Source organism: Palaemon carinicauda, chromosome 19 (assembly GCF_036898095.1).
Source record: "Palaemon carinicauda isolate YSFRI2023 chromosome 19, ASM3689809v2, whole genome shotgun sequence".
Lineage (NCBI taxonomy): Eukaryota > Metazoa > Arthropoda > Malacostraca > Decapoda > Palaemonidae > Palaemon > Palaemon carinicauda.
The window spans coordinates 128,594,642-128,616,588 of NC_090743.1; the positions used below are offsets into that span (position 1 = coordinate 128,594,642).

A 21,947-nucleotide genomic window follows, 5' to 3' on the forward strand; every position below is an offset into this window, starting at 1 on the left:
GGAACCACTTCAATGCTTCAACTGCCAACGGTTTGGGCACCATAAGTCTGACTGCAAAAGCTGGGCCGTCTGCGGAGCCCGTAGCGGCAAACATCCAACGCAGAACTGCATAGATGAACATAATGACGGGAGAGAAACGTGGGCCAAGTGCCCCAACTGTTCCCAACCACATCATGCATGGAACAAAAGATGTCCAGAACCCCTGAAAAGGCTGAAGAAAAGAATGAATCCTCAGCAAGTCTCTCACCCTACTGCAGAGACCACAAAAACGACAAAATCAAAGCCGAAGAGGAAACCTCGAAAAAGACCTCCTCGGAAGCTGGCTCCAGCTCCAACGCCAACAGCTACTCCTGTGTCCATCCCTGATCCTAACCCCAATCCTATTCAGAATCCTCCTTCCCCTCCTTCAATCCCCTCCATCATTGCCCAAGCTACATCCTTGCCATTGGAAGAGCTGATCCCCTTGCTAACACAGCTCATAATCAAAGTCTTCTCCCTTGTCAAGACTTCTGACAGTAATATTCAATCCCTCCTCTCCATCTTTGTTGCACTCCCACTTGAGCAGAGATAAGCATCTTTGCTTTAAACTGCTCCTTTACTCTACTACTTGAGATCCTTCTCTCTCCCAGTCTCTCCTACTTACTGGGACTCACTTCTATCAACACTTTTACCTACCACTAAAACTTTTCACTTCGGTTCCAATTGGACTGGGTTTTCTTGGTCCACAGACGGTCATACTCATGGTGCTGAGTGATCGCACTTGCAACCATGCTCAAGGTGCTGAGTGGTTGCAAGACCAAGCGGATGAAGGCTTCTGCGGCTATGCTCTTAGGGCTGAGCGGTCGCACCTGAAGCTATGCTCAAGGAGCTGAGCGGCTGCAGGACTAGTTATGTGAGAGCAGTGTGGCCCTGCTTTATATTATACTGTAGTCAACAATATTGCTTGTGTTGAATAATAAGCTCTGAAAAGAGCTCCAGTAAAATAGAGCAGGTTTCCGGTGAGCCGGGTACGTGCTCGACGGGGTGCCAACGCAAGAGCCCGTGTTCAGCCTATGTAGACTGGACAATCTGTAAGCAAGCAACCAAGCTGGGCCCATAACCTGGTAAAGTTTGATTTTATATTATGTGTGATATTTCTCTTCATTTAATACACATTCTTTCTAATACTTTCTATGTACATTCGTGAGTCGGATTACCAAAAACACCTTTACACATGTTGCGTTTTAAAGTCCAACTGAGGTTAAAGGTACGGTTGACAGAACAACACAGTACAGTTTCGTCTCGCCGTATGGGGCGGGTTTGTTTACATTATGGTAAGGGAATGGCTGATGTTGGCATTCGTTGCTTCCAGGCGGTAAAATTGAAATCAAATAAATACAAGAAACAAAACTGAGAATCACATAATCAGATTATTTTAACATGTATAGTAATGGACAGGACCCCCAGCATGTAAAGAATACCACTAACATAAACTTTCACACCTAACCTACAAACCTTGTCCTTACCTGTGACCCAGCGTATCTTTAACTACATGGTTGAAAATAAGGACGTTAAGGGGCATGGCCGGCATCATAAACACACCCCTAAAACTGCCCCATGCAAAAAATAAATGTGAGGACTAAATTTAAGAGAAATAAAATCAACCATTCTTCTATGCCTGAGCCGGCCTCCAAATGCTCCAAAATCATAAATGTCTAATTCTCCTCAGTTTACCAACTGTATAACCAATACACACACACACAGATTGCCCGGACCATATTTCCAGACGGGGGCTCTTTAACGGTCAGTCATAGCCCCCATGAGTAGAAGACCTGACCGGTGTGGTCAGGGTCATGCAAAATCTCAGCTCACAAGAATCTGCTTTTAATGTATTGCTCTGCCCAGAGCAATCTTACTTTTCAGAGTTTTCTAGACACACGTGCAAGAAAATCAGCATGGCCAAGAGCCAGACCCAACCAAGACAAGCCTAAGTATAACCAATAGGGTGATACTTCAAGCGTTGAATCATCCTACTTTGAAAATATAAATGAGGTCAAGTATGAAAACTTTATTACCCAGAATGTCCTCAAACATATTAAACTATTTTAGTTTTTACAAGATAATTAAGAGTTTTTATTGGGGGATAGCGCGAACGCAGTCCCCCGCTACCAAAAATTTTGCACCCGAGTTGACCACATTTGGGTCAATCGCAAGGGTCAGCACCACCGGAGTGCAATGGTGAGCCTCGCCTTGGGGGAACCACCTTCGTGATCATGGTGTCCCCTGTGCCAGGTAAGTATGCTCTGGCCACACACCACAGCACCCAAGCTGAGGGGAACTGAGTATACCTCTCCTCATTTTAGTTTTTATGTAATAAATTCTTCAAATTTATATATATATAATACAAATAAATCTTAATGAATTATGGTATAGATATTTTCCACAAGTGATCTTTAAATATTTCTTATTCTTCGTCTGTTGACAGCTTATGTTCTAAAACCCCCCAAGGAGATTTCCCTTATTCAATATTTTGTAAAATGTTTTAGTTAAACCCTAACGAAGGAAAATGTCTTCTTTTATGAAAAATACATATAGATATACATGCAAGTGACTGCTATCATACGTACACCCCTTGATATATATTGATAGCCAAAAAAACACAAATGGAAAGCTGCACAATTTATAATCCATGGAAAAAAAAATGAAGACTCCAATATTAATCATTCAAAGAAAAATTTAATATTCAATAAGTAGATGTCATAATAAGAGCTTTGCATCTACTCAATATCTAAACAAGTAGATATCCTGATAATAAGTGATTTGCATCTGCTTGGTTCGGTCCAGTGCAAATTACCAGCAGCTAATACCAATCTCCTCAGCATATAACCAGCTTATATCATCTACTAAGCATATTACCCAGCTTATATCCTCTGCTCCGCATATTACCCAGCTTATATCACCTGCTCCGCATATTACCCAGCTTATATCATCTGATCCGCATATTACCCAGCTTATATCATCTGCTCCGCTTGTTACCCAGCTTATATCATCTGCTCCGCATATTACCAAACTTATATCATCTGCTCCGCATATTACCCAGCTTATATCATCTACTCCGCATATTACCCAAGTAAAAAGAAAGCTGTGGAGAGCTAAGAGAAACCACAAACTAAAGGTTATCTGGTCATGTCGCTCAAGTTCAGTCGAAAAGCATATGTTTATTCTAATTCTCTTTAATCTTCTATCTAAATAAGTGACAAGCTTTACTGGTTATCAGTTAGAAATACTACACATAATCCTTGACACAGGTAACTTGTAGATCACTGGAATCTAGTTTTGATAGGCTGAATTAAAGTCAAGCTGTTCAACAGACCATGAATTTTCAGCAGCTAATGCAAGTAACAGTCAAATGCTTGATTTCCTCACCACAGGATCGTAAGTCTCGAGGTAGTCCACACCAGGTATTAGGCAATACCCCCTGGCCACAAGTCTTGCTTTGTGTACCCCTACCTCACCTACTTCATTGTATTTACTTCTAAATACCCACTTGCAATCAATTATTTTGTGTCCTGTTGGTCTTGGCACTATTTTCCAGGAGTCCATGCTTTATAACATTTCATTTCTTGCAGCATTGCAGCTTCTCATTTGTCTTTGACAGGACAATTGAATGCTTCTTCGACAGTCCATGGGTCTTTTGGAAAATGCTGGAACATTGGCACTTCCTTGCTTTCCTCGTCCTTTGGGATCTTTCACAAAATTAGGTTCCTCTCCATGGTTCTCATGATGATTTTCTTGATGATTGTGATTTTCTTGTTTATCATGAGTTCCTTCTTGATTTTCTTTACTGTTTTCCCAGTTTTCTGGCTTGTCTTCTTGATTATCTTGATTGTCATCTCTGTTTTTAATGCTGGTGTTATCATCAGAGAAATGGTTCTCCCAATCAGTGTTGATATCAGTGTCAGTGTCAGATAAGAAGAGAGTTACTGCTTGCTTCTTGGGTGCGGTTTCTACAGCTGGTTCCCTTAACTTCAAAAGGTTAAATCTCTTCTTTAAAGTCAACGTTAATGGAATTGATCATTACTTGTTTGTTGATGTTCCGCAACTTGAATCTTTTTCGGTTCGGGCAAACCCCCAGGTAGACACATCTTTCTGCTCGAACTTCTAACTTTGGATTTTCCACAAGCTTAGCTCAAGCTTCACAGCCAAACACTTTCATCAATTTCAGGTCGTCACATTCGAGGTTTCTCCCATTCCACAACATGGATGAAATTCGTTTATGGCCATTGACATTGTTTTATTCTCGATGTAATTTGCATGAAGAGTGGCTTCAGTCCAGAATTTGTGAAGTACTCCAGACTCTATTACCATGAATCTTGAGGAGATAGCGGGATTGTCAGCCGTCTCTCCATTCCCTTCTCTATAAGAAAAACCGAGAATTCCTTGCTGGCACACTCTCCTCCATTATCAGTGTGGAGGCATTGCAAAAGTCTTTTGTGTTTCCTCTCTGCCTTGGCCATGTATTCCTTGAATTTCTCCATTGTTTCACTTTTCTTTTCTAGTATAGCAATTCCACTGTACCTTGAAGGGCTGTCTAAAAAGGTAGCAAAGTAGTGGCTTCCACTTGCATTCGATGATGCTCAGGAATCTGACAAACATCACTTTGTACTATTTCCAGTACTTCACTACTTCTTGGTTCACTTGCAGGCATTGGCTTATTTTAGGACTTACCTTTCATGCAGATTGTGTAGTACAGTATTCAAGTTTAGCTTTTGCTTCACAAACTTTGGGTAAGGGTAGTACATGTCCAAATCTTCTCTGCCACAAATTTATCGTTGCTCTATTTCCTGTGATTTCTATATCTTCATTCTTATTGAAATTTCTTTCCTTTCCTAGAAAAATTTTCTTGCCTTTGCCCTGATACATCTTCACTGCCTAATTCCAGTATCCTTTCAGAAATACTTCTTTTACATCTCTCACTTGTTTGACACCTTTGTAGGTAACTAACTAGAATCCCTTTTCATTCAATTTTCTTTCAGACATCAGGTTTTAATCTAGATTTGGGGCACAGTATACTTCTTGTAATTTCAACTCATATTCACCATACTTTCATTTTCATAATCACTTTTCCTCTGGCCAGAATGGAGACTTCTTGCCATCGCCCCATTTTACGTTACCTGTGATGCTACTATCAAAATCAACAACTATGTCTTTATGAAGTGTTATGTGATCACTAGCACCAGAATCCAAGTTCCATATTAATTTGCAATCTTCTTTCACTGGTGACTTGTTCACAATAACATTCACTTTTTATGTCATTTCACTTTCATTTTCAATTACTGAAACAATTGCCTTTGTATCTGTTCTGGTTTTGGCAACTTTTCCTGATAGCTCCTCTTCTTTATATTCACTTTCATGGTCTTTATCACTGTCATATTGTGCTTTCTTCCCAGATATTTTTTCCTGCTTCTTTTATTTTCTCTGTCCTCGGTATTGTTTCTTCTTTCTTCTGTATCTTCTTTCTTCCTTATCTCTTCTTTCTTCAAATTTTGAACAGTATCTTGCTATATGTCCAGGTTGGCTACAAGCATATCAGACAAATCTTTTGTCCTCTCTCTTAAAGCCTCTTGCGCCTTCTTCTCGTTAATAACTTGTACTTGAATTTCCATCTTCTTTTCTTGAATCTCTTCTAAAGTTCATTTTATAAACTTAAAGATTTTCTTCTTTTCTGGCTTCAAGTTTATCTTTCATCTCCTCGAAAAGCAGCACTGACTTTACAGTCTTGATATCTAAATCTTTAATTTTTGAGAACTGTGACTTTAACAAAATTTGATATTTGGGAATATGCTTAAGACCTCTAGAGTCTCACCACAAACGCAGCTACCATTGAGTTTCAAAATTGAGCTACTTCTTCCCCTAAAGCTGCATTTATATCCCTGCCCAATCTGTATACATATACTATATATCCCTTCATTGACATTTCTTCAGTTTTTCTGCAGTTATACAGTTCTTCAAGCACATCAACAATTTGAAATGTATCCATTTTTGTGTGGATATCACTTAAAATATCCCATGGTTCTTTTGCTTTGGTATATTCAATGATGTCGTCCTGATCTAAATTATCCTCTCGTTGTGTGATATAACTCGGTACATCCCATCGTTGTTTCTTTGAAGTTGCATTTGCGTCCAGTCGTCTTGATCGTCGGCACATCTTGGATCTATACATTCCCACCACCTCTTCTGAGTGTGAGTAGCTTTAGTTCTCTTCGCCGAATAGAAATAATTCAATTCATTCAGAATTTCATGCCTTTTTTTTCCTCTGTCTTCGCCCGCCATTTTGTGTACCTCTCTGTGTCACGGCACCCTTGTAGTTCAATCCTTCCACAATGTAGGACACAATGTTGTTCTACTTCCCAATTTTCCCCTTTTTTACGAGATTTATTTCACTGTTGGCACTCGGAGTATCCTGAGCCCATAACCTGGTAAAGTTTGATTTTTTATCTGTGTGATATTTCTCTTCATTTATTATACATTCTTTCTAATACTTTTGGATTACCAAAAACAACTTTACACATGTTGCGTTTTAATGTCCAACTGAGGTTACAAGGTACGGGTGACAGAACTACACACTACAGTTTCGTCTCGCCGTATGGCGCGGTTTGTTTACATTATGGTAAGGGAACGACCCACGTTGGCATTCGTTGCTTCCAGGCGGTAAAAAGGGAAATCAAATAATTACACTGAGAACCCCATAATCAGATTATTTTAACATGTATAATAATGGACAGGACCCCCAGCATGTACAGAGTACCACTAACATAAAATTTCACACCTAACCTACAAACCTTGTCCTTACCTGCGACCCAGCGTATTCTTAACAATACGGTTGAAAATAATGAAGTTACGGGGCATGGCTGGCATCATACACACACCTCTACAACTGCCCAAAGCAAACGATGATTGTGAGGACTAAACTTGGAGAAATTAAGTCAACCATTCTTCTATGCCTGAGCCGCCCTACAAAAGCTCCTAAATCATGAATGTCTATTTCTCCTCAGTTTATCCATTGTATAACCAATACACACACAGATTGTCCGGACCATATTTCCAGACAGAGGCTCTTTAACGGTCAGTCATAGCCCCCAAGAGTAGAAGACCTGACCGGTGTTGTCAAAGTCTTGCAAAATCTCAACTCACAAGAATCTTCTTTTAGAGTATTGCTCCGCCCAGATCAATCACACTTTTCAGAGTCTGCTAGACACATATGCAAGAGAATCAGCTTGGCCAAGAGCCACACCCAACCAAGACAAGCCTCAGTATAACCAATATGGCGATACCTCACGCATTGAATCATCCTCCTCTGAAAATATTTATAAGGTCATGTATGAAAACTTTATTACCCAGAATATCGTCAGACATATTAAACTTTTAGTTTATACAAGATAGAGTTTTTATTGGGGATAGCGCGAACGCAGTCCCATGCTACCCAAAATTTCATACCAGAGTTGACCACATTTGGGTCAATCGCAAGGGTCAGCACCACCAGAGTTTAATGGTGAGCCTCGCCTTGGGGAACCACCCAATGCCCTCTCAAGTACAGGCCTGGTCAGTGGGGGAAGAAGTCGGCATGAGTAGGTCGATTGATATGGAGACGGGACACCTGGCCATCCTCAACCCTTCTTTCTATCATACACCACTCACTATACAGTATATACACGTTGTTTCTCATTACAGTTTACAGCTGATAATCCTCATAGAAAAATTAAAGAGATCATTCACACTTTGAATAATCTGGCTAAGAAAAATTAGACAGAAAAAAGTAATAAAATTAAAATAAAACTTTCCCGAGGCAGTAGCCTTATTCCAAGACCCACTGATTCCAAACTACGCTTGTATACTGAAAAAAAAATGATTCTAACAAATTAATTGAAAAAATAAAACAAGATAAATAAACATTTCAGGCAATTTGAAATTATTCAATATTATCTTTTGCACAATCACATGATCTTGCCGTAGCCTATATTTTCTTTACTTGAAGTATTTGACGGATTTATTTTTAATCTTTTAGATATTAATCTCTGGCACCGTCGATCAATTAGTTCATTATGCATGTTGCATAAGATTTTTCATAACTCTGACCATCCTTTACATTCAGATCTCCCTGGACAATTCTATCCTGTTCGTAATACTAGGCAGGCAGTTAATTCTAATAGCCAGGCCTTCTCCATCATAAGACTCAATACTACGCAGTACTCTAGAAGTTTTATTCCAGCTGTTACCAAGTTATGGAATGATCTTCCTAATCGGGTTGTTGAATCAGTAGAACTTCAAAAGTTCAAAGTTGGAGCAAATGCTTTTTTGTTGACCAGACGGACATGAGTCTTTTTATAGTTTATATATGACATTTTTGTTGTTGACGTTGTTAATAGTTTATATATGATATATCTCTTTTGACATTACTTTTTTTAGAATGATTTATTGTTAATTTGTTCTCTTCAGTTATTTATTTCCTTTCCTCACTGGGCTATTTTTCCCTATTGGAGCCCCTGGGCTTATAGCATCTTGCTTTTCCAATTAGGGTTGTAGCTTGGATAGTAATAATAATAATAATAATAATATTAATGTTTGCAATACTCTTAGCTGTGAGGTTCTTCCCAATTGTCTTATCGAAGAAGGATGTGTCAGATTCAATATCACTAGATTTGAATTGTACCTGTGTTACCTGAAAAGTGTTTAAATGCAGTATTGAAGTGCATAACACATTTTCATGAAAATGAGAGAGAGAGAGAGAGAGAGAGAGAGAGAGAGAGAGAGAGAGAGAGAGAGAGAGAGATATCAAAGAGAATGAAGGAGTAAGTAGCAAGGGAAGAAAGTGTGAATACCCAAGTAATTTTGTAAACAGCTAGGTAATCTTTGAATTAATCCTTATACAAGAGGCTGATATTCTGCGACCAATACCACATGAACAATGTAATGCAATTATAATTAGTACAACAATAGATATAGTACTTCTCGTACTATTTTAGTTAGGACATAGGCTATTTGGTTCTCCTGATAACGTGCAATCACTTGGTTTTTTCCTTCTCAGTATTTGGAAAGGTAAACACATACTTTTGGTCCATTTCGGTAACTCTCTTTGCAGTTTGGTACACACCTTATAATAGGTTCCAGCCTGGATTCCAGAACAGTAAAATTTTCTGGAATAACAGCAGAAAAAATGTAAAGACATAGAGCGCAACCCCTTTACTTGAAGCCTATAGTAGCAGTATGATAGCACTACTCGGGACGCGTAGGACCATTCTTAAACCCCCCCCCCCCAACTGACCTGGCCTCGAACCCCCTTCGTGACCATGGTGTCCCCTGTACCAGTTAGGTATGCTCCTGGACCTTGCTTGCTTGCTTATAGATTGTTCAGTCTACATAGACTGAACACGGGCTCTTGCGTCGACAGCCCGTCGGTCTCGTGTCATATGTTTGCCTCAAATAAATAAGACATTCCAAATTGTTTTCCTACCTAAAGGAACTTCCACTCTTGCCACACATCACAGCATCCAAGCTGAGGTGAACTGAGTAAACTTCTCCCTCATATTAGTTTGTATGCAATAAATTCTTCAAGTTGATGTATATGATACATTTAAGTTAATGGATTACAGTATAATCTTATAAATAAATATATCTTACTGAATTATTGTAAAGAGTTATTTTCCTAAGTGATTTTTAAATATTTTTTATTCTTTGTCTGTTGACAGCCTAAGTTCTAAAACACCCAAAGGGGATTTCTCCCATTCAATATTTTGAAAATCTTTTAGTTATAATAAATCCTAACGAAGGAAAATGTCTTCTTTTACAAAAAAATACATATAGATTTACATACAGGTGGCTGCTATCATACATACACCCCTTGATATATATTGATAGCCAAAGTAACACAAATGGAAAGCTACACAATTTATAGAATCCATTATTGACAAGAAAAAAAAAAATGAAGACTCCAATATTAATCATTAAGAGAAAAATTTAATATTCAATAAGTAGATGTCATAATAAGAGCTTTGCATCTTCTCAATATCTAAACAAGTAGATATTCTGATAATAAGTGATTTGCATCTGCTTGGTTCGGTCCAGTGCAGATTACTAGGAGCTTATACCAATCTCCTCAGCATATTACCAGCTTATATCATCTACTAAGCATATTACCCAGTTTATATCATCTGCTCCGCATATTACCCAACTTATATCACTGGCTACGCATATTACCCAGTTTCTATTATCTGCTCCGCATATTACCCAGCTTATATCACCTGCTCCGCATATTACCCGGCTTATATCACCTGTTCTGCATATTACCCAGCTTCTATCATCTGCTCAGCATATTACCCAGCTTATATCACCTGCTCCGCATATTACCCAGCTTATATCATCTGCAACTCTTAAAGGAGGCCACAGCAATTGCTGGAAATCAACCAGCCCCAGGCCTCAACCTAGCCTCTGTTACTCAGCCGCTAGCTGAGGCCACGGCCATTGATAACACACACACCGCTGTTACTCAGCCGCTAGCTGAGGCCACGGCCATTGACAACACACAGACCGCTGTTACTCAGCCGCTAGCTGAGGCCACGGCCATTGACAACACACAGACCGCTGTTACTCAGCCGCTAGCTGAGGCCACGGCCATTGATAACACACAGACCGCTGTTACTCAGCCGCTAGCTGAGGCCACGGTCATTGACAACACACAGACTGCAGTTGCAGCAGCACAACCAGGCTCATCCCAGCTACCCAAATTCAAGCTCTCTGTCACCTGAGAAACTCTATCATTTGTGGCAGTAGCCGCCATGGCAGCTGCCAAACCTGGCCTCAAGTTCACACCCAGGCCGAACTTAAAAGGTGATATCATTATCACCCCAAAAGGACCAAGAAAGCACGAATCACCTCCACAAGGAAACCACCCTTACCTATCTGAATCCTGCCAAGAGACAGAAGAAAGCGGAGGTTTACAACTACCCAACTAAACTGCCTGTCTCCTTCATTGAAGAATGCCACAATGTTGCCCAAGTCAAGAAGAAATTGGGCAGTGGCAAGACACCCACCAAAGAAGTCATTGTCACCTTCATTGGACCTATACCACCTGCCCTGGAGCTCGGATTGTGGGAACTTTTCCCATTAGGGACTTAGAAAAGGAACCACTCCAATGCTTCCACTGCCAACGGTTTGGGCGCCATAAGTCTGATTGCAAAAGTTGGGCCGTCTGCGGAGTCTGTACCGGCAAACATCCAACGCAGAACTGCATTGATGAACATAATGACGGGAGAGAAACGTGGGCTAAGTGTCCCAACTGTTCCCAACCACATCATGCATGGAACAAAAGATGTCCAGAACCCCTGAAAAGGCTGAAGAAAAGACTGAATCCTCAGCAAGTCTCTAACCCTACTGCAGTGACCAAAAAAACAACACATCCAAAGCCTAAGAGGAAACCTCGAAAAAGACCTCCTCGGAGGCTGGCTCCAGCTCCAACGCCAGCTGCTATTCCTGTGTCCATCCCTGATCCTAACCCCAATCCTATTCAGAATCCTCCTTCAATCCCCTCCATCATTGCCCAAGCTACATCCTTGCCATTGGAAGAGCTGATCCCCTTGCTAACACAGCTCATAATCAAAGTCTTCTCCCTTGTCAATACTTCTGACAGTAATATTCAATCCCTCCTCTCCATCTTAGTTGCACTCCCACTTGAGCAGGGATAAGCATCTTTACTTTAAACTGCTCCTTTACTCTACTACTTGAGATCCTTCTCTCCTCTCCCAGTCTCTCCTACTTACTGGGACTCACTTCTATCAACACTTTTACCTACAACTAAAACTTTTCACTTTGGTTCCAATTGGACTGGGTTTTCTTGGTCTACAAACGGTCATGCTCTTGGTGCTGAGCGACCGCACTTGCAACCACGCTCAAGGTGCTGAGAGGTTGCAAGACCAGGCGGATGAAGGCTTCTGCGGCTATGCTCTTAGGGCTGAGCGGTTGCACCTGCAGCAATGCTCAATGAGCTGAGCGGCTGCAGGACTAGTTATGTGAGAGCAGTGTGGCCCTGCTTTATATTATACTGTAGTCAACAATATTGCCTATGTTGAATAATATGCTCTGAAAAGAGCTCCAGTAAAATAGAGCATGTTTCCGGTGAGCCGGGTAACTGCTCGACGGGCTGCCAAAGCAAGAGCCCGTGTTCAGTCTCTGTAGACTGGACAATCTTTAAGCAAGCAATCAAGCTGGACCCATAACCTGGTAAAGTTTGATTTTATATTGTGTGATATTTCTCTTCATTTAATACACATTCTTTCAAATACTTTCTATCTACCTTCGTGAGTCAGATTACCAAAAACACCTTTACACATGTTACGTTTTAATATCCAACTGAGGTTACAAGGTACGGGTGACAGAACAACACACTACAGTTTCGTCTCGCCGTATGGGGCGGGTTTGTTTACATTATGGTAAGGGAACGGCCGAAGTTGCCGTTCGTTGCTTCCTGGCGGTAAAATTGAAATCAAATAATTACAAGAAACAAAACTGAGAATAATATAATCAGATTATTTTAACATGTATAATAATGGACAGGACCCCCAGCATGTACAGAATACCAATAACATAAACTTTCACACCTAACCCACAAACCTGCGACCCAGCGTATCTTTAACAACACGGTTGAAAATAAGGAAGTTAAGGGGCATGGCCGGCATCATAAACACACCCCTACAACTGCCCCAAGCAAACAATTAATGTGAGGACTAAACTTAAGAGAAATTAAATCAACCATTCTTCTATGCCTGAGCCGGCCTCCAAATGCTCCAAAATCATAAATGTCTAATTCTCCTCAGTTTACCAACTGTATAACCAATACACACACACAGATTGCCCAGACCATATTTCCGGACGGGGACTCTTTAACGGTCAGTCATAGCCCCCTTGAGTAGAAGACCTGACCGGGGTGGTCAGGGTCTTGCAAAATCTCAGCTCACAAGAATCTGCTTTTAATGTATTGCTCTGCCCAGAGCAATCTTACTTTTCAGAGTTTTCTTGACACATGTGCAAGAGAATCAGCATGGCCAAGAGCCAGACCCAACCAAGACAAACCTAAGTATAACCAATAGGGTGATACTTCACGCGTTGAATCATCCCACTTTGAAAATATAAATGAGGTCAAGTATGAAAACTTTATTACCCAGAATGTCCTCAATCATATTAAAACTATTTTAGTTTTTACAAGATAATTAAGAGTTTTTATTGGGGGATAGCGCGAACGCAGTCCCCCGCTACCAAAAATTTCGCACCCGAGTTGACCACATTTGGGTCAATCGCAAGGGTCAGCACCACCGGAGTGCAATGGTGAGCCTCGCCTTGGGGGAACCACCTTCGTGATCATGGTGTCCCCTGTGCCAGGTAAGTATGCTCTTACCACACACCACAGCACCCAAGCTGAGGGGAACTGAGTATACCTCTCCTCATATTAGTTTTTATGTAATAAATTCTTTAAATTTATGTATATAATACAATTAAATATTACTGAATTATTGTATAGAGATATTTTCCTCAAGTGATCTTTAAATATTTCTTATTCTCTGTCTGTTGACAGCTTATGTTCTAGAACCCCCAAGGGGATTTTTTCTTATTCAATATTTTGTAAAATGTTTTAGTTACAATAAACCCTAACGAAGGAAAATGTCTTCTTTTACAAAAATTACATATAGATATACATACAAGTGACTGCTATCATACGTACACCCCTTGATATATATTGATAGCCAAAGTAACACAAATGGAAAGCTGCAAAATTTATAGAATCCATGAAAAAATAAAATGAAGACTCCAATAGTAATTATTAAGAGAAAAATTTAATATTCAATAAGTAGATGTCATGATAAGAGCTTTGCATCTACTCAATATCTAAACAAGTAGATATCCTGATAATAAGTAATTTGCATCTGCTTGGTTTGGTCCGGTGCAGATTCCAGGAGCTTATATCAATCTCCTCAGCATATTACCAGCTTATATCATCTACTAAGCATATTACCCAGCTCATATCATCTACCAAGCATATTACCCAGCTTATATCATCTGCTCCGCATATTACCCAGCTTATATCATCTGCTCTGCATGTTACCCAGCTTATATCATCTGCTCTGCATATTACCCAGCTTATATCATCTACTAAGCATATTACCCATTTCATATCATCTACCAAGCATATTACCCAGCTTATATCATCTGCTCCGCATATTACCCAACTTATATCATCTGCTCCGCATATTACCCAGCTTATATCATCTGCTCCGCATATTACCCAGCTTATATCACCTGCTCCGCATATTAACCAGCTTATATCACCTGCTCCGCATATTACCCAGCATATATCATCTGCTCCGCATATTACCCAGCTTATATCATCTGCTCAGGATATTACACAAGTAAAAAGAAAGCTGTGGAGAGCTAAGAGAAACCACAAACTAAAGGTTATCTGGTCATGTCGCCCAAGTTGAGTCCAAAGACGTATGGTTATTCTAATTCTCTTTAATCTTCTATCGAAATACTAGTGACAAGCTTTACTGATTATCAGTTAGAAATACTAGACTTAATCCTTGACACAGGTAACTTGTAGATCATTGGAATCTAGTTTTGATAGGCTGAATTAAAGTCAAGCTGTTCAACAGACCATGAATTTTCCACAGCTAATGCAAGTAACAGTCAAATGCTTGATTTCCTCACTACAGGATCGTAAGTCTCGAGGTAGTCCACACCAGGTGTTAGGCAGAACCCCTGGCCACAAGTCTTGCTTTGTGTACCCCTACCTCACCTACTTCAATGTTTTTTCTTCTGAATACCAACTTGCAATCAATCACTTTGTGTCCTGTTGGTCTTGGCACTATTTTCCAGGAGTCCATGCTTTATAAAATTTCATTTCTTGCAGCATTGCAGCTCCTCATTTGTCTTTGCCAGGACAATTGAATGCTTCTTCGACAGTCAATGGGTCTTTTGGAAAATGCTGGAACATTGGCACTTCCTTGGTTTCCTCATCCTTTGGGATCTTTGACAAAATTACGTTCCTCGTCATGGTTCTCATGATGATTTTCTTGATGATCGAGATTTTCTTTTTTTTCATGCGTTTCTTCTTGATTTTCTTTACTGTTTTCCCAGTTTTATGGCTTGTCTTCTTGATTATCTTGATTGTCATCTTTGTTTTTAATGCTGGTGTTATCATCAGAGAAATGGTTCTCCCAGGACCCACATAAACAAGGTCGGCCAGACAGAGGATTATGAATGACTCACCGACCAGGCTTATCACGTGGGCCAAGGCTCTCTCAGTCTGACTTCATATCTCTCATAAATGATTGGTTTGATGTCATGAATTCAAACCAAATGATTGGAGATTTGCAAATGCGCAGTGGATTTGGAATGCGCATGAACCAACAAATAAATGTAATTAATGATAAAATGATAGACTGTTTGAGTAAAATGAAAGTCAAATTTCTAAAAACCAAGTGTATCTATAGATTTCAGAAAGGGGTGATACTTTCGTCAATGTCACTGATTGAACTTTTCAATATGGTGAAAAACAATTTCGGCGTTAACTATATCTTAACTTAAAGGCTGAATCAGGACTGCCTAGAACATTTCTTTGGTGGCATAAGCAGGATGAACGGTCCATATGATCATCCAAATCCTGTAGATTTCAAGTATACGATGAGAACACTATTGCTTGGCAAAAATGTTGAAATCTTGCGTGGAAAAACTAACTCTAATGGAAAGTTTAACAATCAGGACATGTTGACTAATATGTCAGCAAATGAAATAAAAAATCAAGCCAAAGAAAGGGAGATGGCGCTAGAATTGTGCCTGACAAGCCTTTTGTTTAAAGATTTGGTGCCTGATTGTGAAAATTATTTTGATTTTTCAACGCAAGATGACATGCCAATTGATGATGCAAACTTGAAAAACCGGTCAACATTGTTATAGAAGAAGCTCTGAAGTATATTGGTGGTTACATAGTTAAATAAAATTTCATCAAATACCCACATTTGGGCAATCAAGAAACTAGTTAAACTTCAGGTAAATCATGGATTGAATTCAAAAGTCGGGGTTAAAGAGTCTTCGTGTAGGAAAAATCTGTTTTAAAACACTCGAGGAAGAACTTAAAAAGGCTTCAAGAGAACTTGAAAAGGAGATTCTTGAAGAAGTGTTGAATTTTTTTGCCAAAATGTCTGCATTTTTCAGAATATGCTACCTCAACAACGCCATCAGATTGATCAAAAAGTTGAAAAACAAATCTGACGGAAAACAATATAGGAAAGAAATTAAACTTATGTAATATTATATTTCCCAGTTCTCTCTCTCTCTCTCTCTCTCTCTCTCTCTCTCTCTCTCTCTCTCTCTCTCTCTCTCTCTCTCTCTCTATATATATATATATATATATATATATATATATACATAAAATGGGTGTGTTTGTGTATGAATGTCCATATGAACTATGATTTGTTACTATATTGATATTGTATTTTGATGTGCCATCACTATCAGTAAAAACAAACTATACCAAATTCTTATCTTGTATTTTTATCCATCATTGTTCTCTTGGTCTTAAACAGAAAACTGGCTCCCATAAATCTTAAATTAGTCGGAAAATTTCATGATATATCAAATGAAGACTAATATACTTTTCGTTTTTCATTATCCTATGATAGGATATGGTTTCAATACATTGATAATACATACTTTACATTCTTTACTATCATATGTTAGGATATTGTTTGAATACTTCGATAGAAAAAAACATATATCCTAGTACGTGTTAACTATCAAAATTTATACAAATTGATAATATGGTCCTATCAGAACGCACGAGACTAGGCCGGGCCATGGCTCAGTTGACAGGATAGAAAGAAAGAAAGAAAAAATACTGACCATCGTTTGGCCGACCTTATTTAAGTGGGTCCTAATCAGTGTTGCAATCAGTGTCAGAGTCAGATAAGAAGAGAGTTAATGCTTGCTTCTTGGGTGCGGTTTCTACTGCTGGTTCCCTCATCTTGAAAGGTTAAATCTCTTCTTTAAAGTCAACGTTAATGGAATTTTTTGGGCTCAAGCCATGGCGTCCTGATGGAAGGTTCCTTTTTGGTAGCTTCCTTGGGTATAAGACTACTAAGATATTCCCAGAGAATTTAACCACAGGTTATCACAGAATTCTAACTTCTGGAGCGAGTATCTCAAAGGTTTCCCTTTAAGACATCGTAATACAACAGGGGACGCGCATGTCTGAACGCGCCACATAGCCATCTTCACCCCGAACAGAGTTAATGCTTCGGTGTGTAAGGACTGAGAATAGCTGGGAGCCGTTCCACAGCTAATCTCACTCGTGGCTACTACTGATACTCGAGACGTAAACAAACGGACGCCATTGCTCTAATGACGTCACGCCCGTCTTCATCCTTTGTTTAGTAGCTGCCCTACTTAGACGGATTTTCCCTGTGTTAACTTTATCGTTTTGCATCTTCGCTATGTCGTTACCTTCAGCCTCGCCTTCTTCTGGAAAGTTGAGTACAAGGTTCCAGTATTGTTTAATTAAGCTCTGGCCGTAAAGTAAATATTACTTTTCGAGATAATTGCTGTTTTGTGGCAGAGCTGTGCCTCTACCGGACCCGCCATTTTATGGCGTCGTTGTTGTTATGCATGCCTTATTTAGTTAGCCACAACAACGTTTCCGGCATTATATACTAATCGAATACATTAGTTTATTTAGTCTTCATAGCTAGGAACTTTTATATCGTGTTTAGACGCTTTTTATCGGTCATCGATTGACCTCATACCAGTCGGCTTCTATAGCCCCCAGGCCAGGAGCCTACATACAAGTGTTCATGCATGATTTATTAGTGATCCTAGACTAAGTTATGAAGATAGTGGCATTATTTTACAATACTTTTGACAGTGATGCAAATGTTTTCGCCTTCAGGGACCATATAGGGGATAGGCTAGTCAGTGACTCTTTCTAGCCTAACCTAATGTTAGGACCCCTATATGCTTCCTTCATCCCCTGCCTTGGCATTCCCTCTATTTAGCCTTGATTCCTTTTCTGAGTAAAGGGATTAATTGTCTAATAGAGTATATATCGCCTCTCTGTCCTCCCTAAAGGAATGAACCCCCTTTAGGGCTGAGTCCGAGAGTGAGGTTAGGCTAGCCTACCTCTATGGCTAGGATAGTCTATGACTTTCCTGCGATAGCGATATGTCTTCTTCCTTTCCTAGTTCAGGACTCTTAGCCCTGTTCTAGGTTAGGTTAGGAAGGTTTCTCTGTTCCATGCTGAAACTGTACTCTTGCACCGTTTTAGCTGATCTGCCTGATCTTAGGTTAGGGAGTGTCCTCCCTTTCCTTAGTGGCCGCTCTGGTACAGAAACCCTTCCTGGGAAGACTTCTCTCTTCTCCCTCCCCACCTATCTCTTGTATAGCCTAGCCTATGCTTAGGTTAGTTTATACCCATCTGTCCCCTGTCCTACAACTCCTCCTTAGGGTGGAATAGTAGGGCTACCCGAGCTTCCTTGTGCAGTCCGCTCTGGTACATATACCTTCATAGTGTCCTATAAGGTTAGTTACCAGTATAGTTCTGCATATGGGAGTCTCCCCCCCCCCCTTTGGGTGTTCCCTAGCCCTCCCTTGGGCTACCTTGCTCCCGGTCCCTAGTGACCCCTGCTCATGGATGTTAGAGCCTGCCTCTATCATGGGTACACCCCCTCAGGGAGGGGGAGGGATGTCTGGAATCCTGATGGTACTTCCTACATCCCTTCCCCCCTCCCCCCTGTCTCTCCTCCTATCCGGGTGCCGGTCTCTTGCCGCCTCTACTGTCGGCAATACCTGCCTCCTACTTGGTGACTCTCCCTAACCTTGCCGCCAGCCCCCCGTGTACCGAGGGACTGCCGGCTGCCGCCGGCTACTACCGGCGGCTCTCCTACTCCTATCTAGTCGTCCGCTTGCCGGTCGACCGCCGGAGTGCCGGCATATACTGCCGGCAACCCGATACAGCCTTTACCATCCTTATCCCAGTCACCAACCTGGCATCCTCCGACTGCCGGAGCCGCCGCTCCCTGCCGGCGTGCCGCCGTTGTGCCGGCGGCCGCCATCCTGGTATTTGACTGACTTTGAACATTGTCTGTCCTAATGCCAGAATCTATGCTGGAGCGAGCTCCGGCATGCCGGTGGCTTGCCGGATGCCCCGGAGGCGTCAAGAATACTTGCACCCCCTTACTGTAGCTATCATAAGACTATGATAGCCCTATGTCGCAAACAGATAAGCTGCTTCTGCTATTAAGATCAGTACCTAGTACTGCTCTATTAGTGATCATGCTGTCTCTTTGCATTCTTCTAATTCCAGCATGCTATGTGCATCTTAGCACGGCTGGTTGCCAGAAGCAGTTACCTTTTAAATGAGGCCTTCTGGCCCTTAACTGGGAACCGAATGAATTCGGTCCCAATCTTGTCCTTGGTTTTTTCCATGGAATTCCAAAATACTCGGAATTCTAGGAAACTATATCCAGTGCCCTCGGTCACTCGGATTATCCAGGGACCAAGCTTATGGTAACCAGCCGGGCGAGATGCATGGAGCATGTTCTCCTTTACTATTTTCATTCTCTATGCATCACACCTTCTTTAAGTTAAAATTAATGATTAATATTAACTTAGTTTAAGAGCCATTCTTATGACTCCCCCATACTCATTTTCTCTTTCTTCCACAGGAGGAGCAGATGAAGTGTGATTTCGCCTTCTGCGCTGTGAAACGCCCGCAGTTTTACGGGCATACGGCTTGCAGGACTCACGCCCCTTGTGCAGACAAGAAAGGGGATTTGAAGTTTTGGAATCCACTGGATTGTACGGTCTGCCAGGCCTACCTAGTTGAGGCCTTCCATAACCCTCCTTCAGCGGAGGTTAGAGACATTTCTCGTGAAAAGCTGCGCAAGTGGGTGCGTGGCTTCCAGAAAAATGCTACCGGACCGTACCTGGCCACCGAAGAACTGAGGTCACTATTGTTCCCTAAGGCCTCCTCTGACTCAGTGGTACCCAAAGATGTGATCCCCACTGTCCAAATTACGGTGGAACCTGATGTGGTCATGGCTCAGTCCATGCACGAGTGTCGTTTGGATTCCGAGGATGACGAACAGATTTCAGACGTCTCGGAAGACACGGAGAAGACGCTTATGGCTCAAGGAGCCGAAGAGGACGAAGACAAGGTGGAGTACACCGAGTCGGAGCTAGAAGCTGCTCCCTCGTCCATCCCCCCTCCTACTCCTACACCGACGGAAATGTCTATTCCGTCTACCTCCTCGACTCCGGATCCTTCTTCTTCTACTCAAGAACTGATCCGGCTGATTAGAGCCGTCATGGACGACAGGCTGAAGGAGAACCAGGAGTCCATCAGGTCGATGATAGGATCCAGAGAGCCGAAGAAGATTTCGGTCAAGGATCTCCCCGCTTGCTCTCATGCCAACCCGTGGAGGTATGCAGAGCATATGGTTATTGCGACCGGCAGGATCTTTGTCAGTGATAAGATCGGCACGGTCCCTTTGGAAGATGTGGAGTTCTTCCCAAGCTTTGAGGCCTACCCGGACTGTTACGTCCGGCTTCGTTCCGAACCTGCCTCGAAGGAAGAGACCGAACCTAAGGAAGAGATAGTGTTCGATCTCGCAAAGGCCCAGGCTATGCTAGCCTCCGCATTTAAGAGTAGAGGCTTTACCTGCTCTAAGCTTCCGGCATTGAGCAAGAAGCACCCTACTTACGTTGCACCTGATACTGCGGTTCTTCCATTCTTGGAAAAGGCCTTAGCTGCATGCCTTAAAGCGGCGGAAGAAGGGAAACCCTGCCCTGCACTGGAGGAGTGCAGACCCTTCTCCATCGTGACCCCCCCTGACGCTCGACACTGGAAAGATGTTCAGCATACTTTCGTCGTGGGAAGGCTCGATCCTGACGTCGCCGGACGTCAGTTTAATGAAGACCTCCCTAAGCTCAACGATCACCTCCTTCGCCGGGAACAAGACACGAAGGAGAGGCTTGCGGCATCTCTTTCTCATCAAGTCCAACTGGAAGTTATGGCCTGTGACACTAGAGTACCAGATCAATACATGGTACTCTCCAAATCCCACTTACTGACGGTAATGAAGGACTTGTACCACTTCATAAAGGCTCGAAGAGCCTGTCGTGAATTCGTGTTTGCCGGTGCCACCGTGAAACACGAACCCCGGAGGCTGATTTCCTCCAACATCTGGGGAAAGCACCTGTTTCCTTCTGACCTTGTGAAGGAAATAACTGACAGAGCCGCCACGGAGAATAGGAACCTTCTCCACAAGTGGGGCATGTCCAAGAAAAGGAAACCCTCTCAGGACGACGGACCTCAGCCTAAGAGGAAACCTCAAAAGTCAAAACCCCAGCAACCTCAGCAAAGACGTCAGTTTCCGGGACCCGCTACCTCCCAAGTGGTTGCCCAACCACAACAGACCTTTCAATTGGTCCCCCAACCGGTGTTGTCACAGTCACCGGTCTTCACCCCTGCCTTTGAGCAACCATCAACTACCTTTCATGCCAAAGGTAGAGGCTCATTCAGGGGTGCAAGCAAAGACGCATCTCGCCGTCCCTCCAGAGGTAGAGGAGGAAAGGGAGCTAGCGGCCGAGGCAACAAGTCCTCGGGACACCAGAAGCAATGAAGTGCTTCCGGTGGGAGGAAGACTCCGCCAATTCCAGGATCGTCGGACCTTCGATCCCTGGGCACACAGCATCATCAAGAACGGTCTAGGCTGGAGTTGGACGCAACCACCCCCAATCTTCCAGCAGTTCTTCCAGCAATCAACCCCCCTTCTGGAAGAATATGTTCTAGACCTCTTGAACAAGAAGGTGATAAGGAAGGTAAAGTCCACCAGGTTCCAAGGGAGACTGTTTTGTGTTCCCAAGAAGGA

At 41.9% G+C, this 21,947-nt stretch overlaps 2 non-coding genes across 2 annotated transcripts; both read right to left on the reverse strand.

Annotated features, from left to right (window-relative positions):
• Positions 1–2,116: 2,116 nt before the first annotated feature.
• Positions 2,117–2,279, reverse strand: LOC137659338 (U1 spliceosomal RNA). Its single transcript, XR_011047472.1, has one exon. It is a non-coding gene; the product is annotated as a U1 spliceosomal RNA (small nuclear RNA).
• A 10,973-nt stretch (positions 2,280–13,252) lies between these two features.
• LOC137659347 (U1 spliceosomal RNA) lies at positions 13,253–13,415 on the reverse strand. The gene has a single exon (XR_011047480.1). It is a non-coding gene; the product is annotated as a U1 spliceosomal RNA (small nuclear RNA).
• Positions 13,416–21,947: the final 8,532 nt, after the last annotated feature.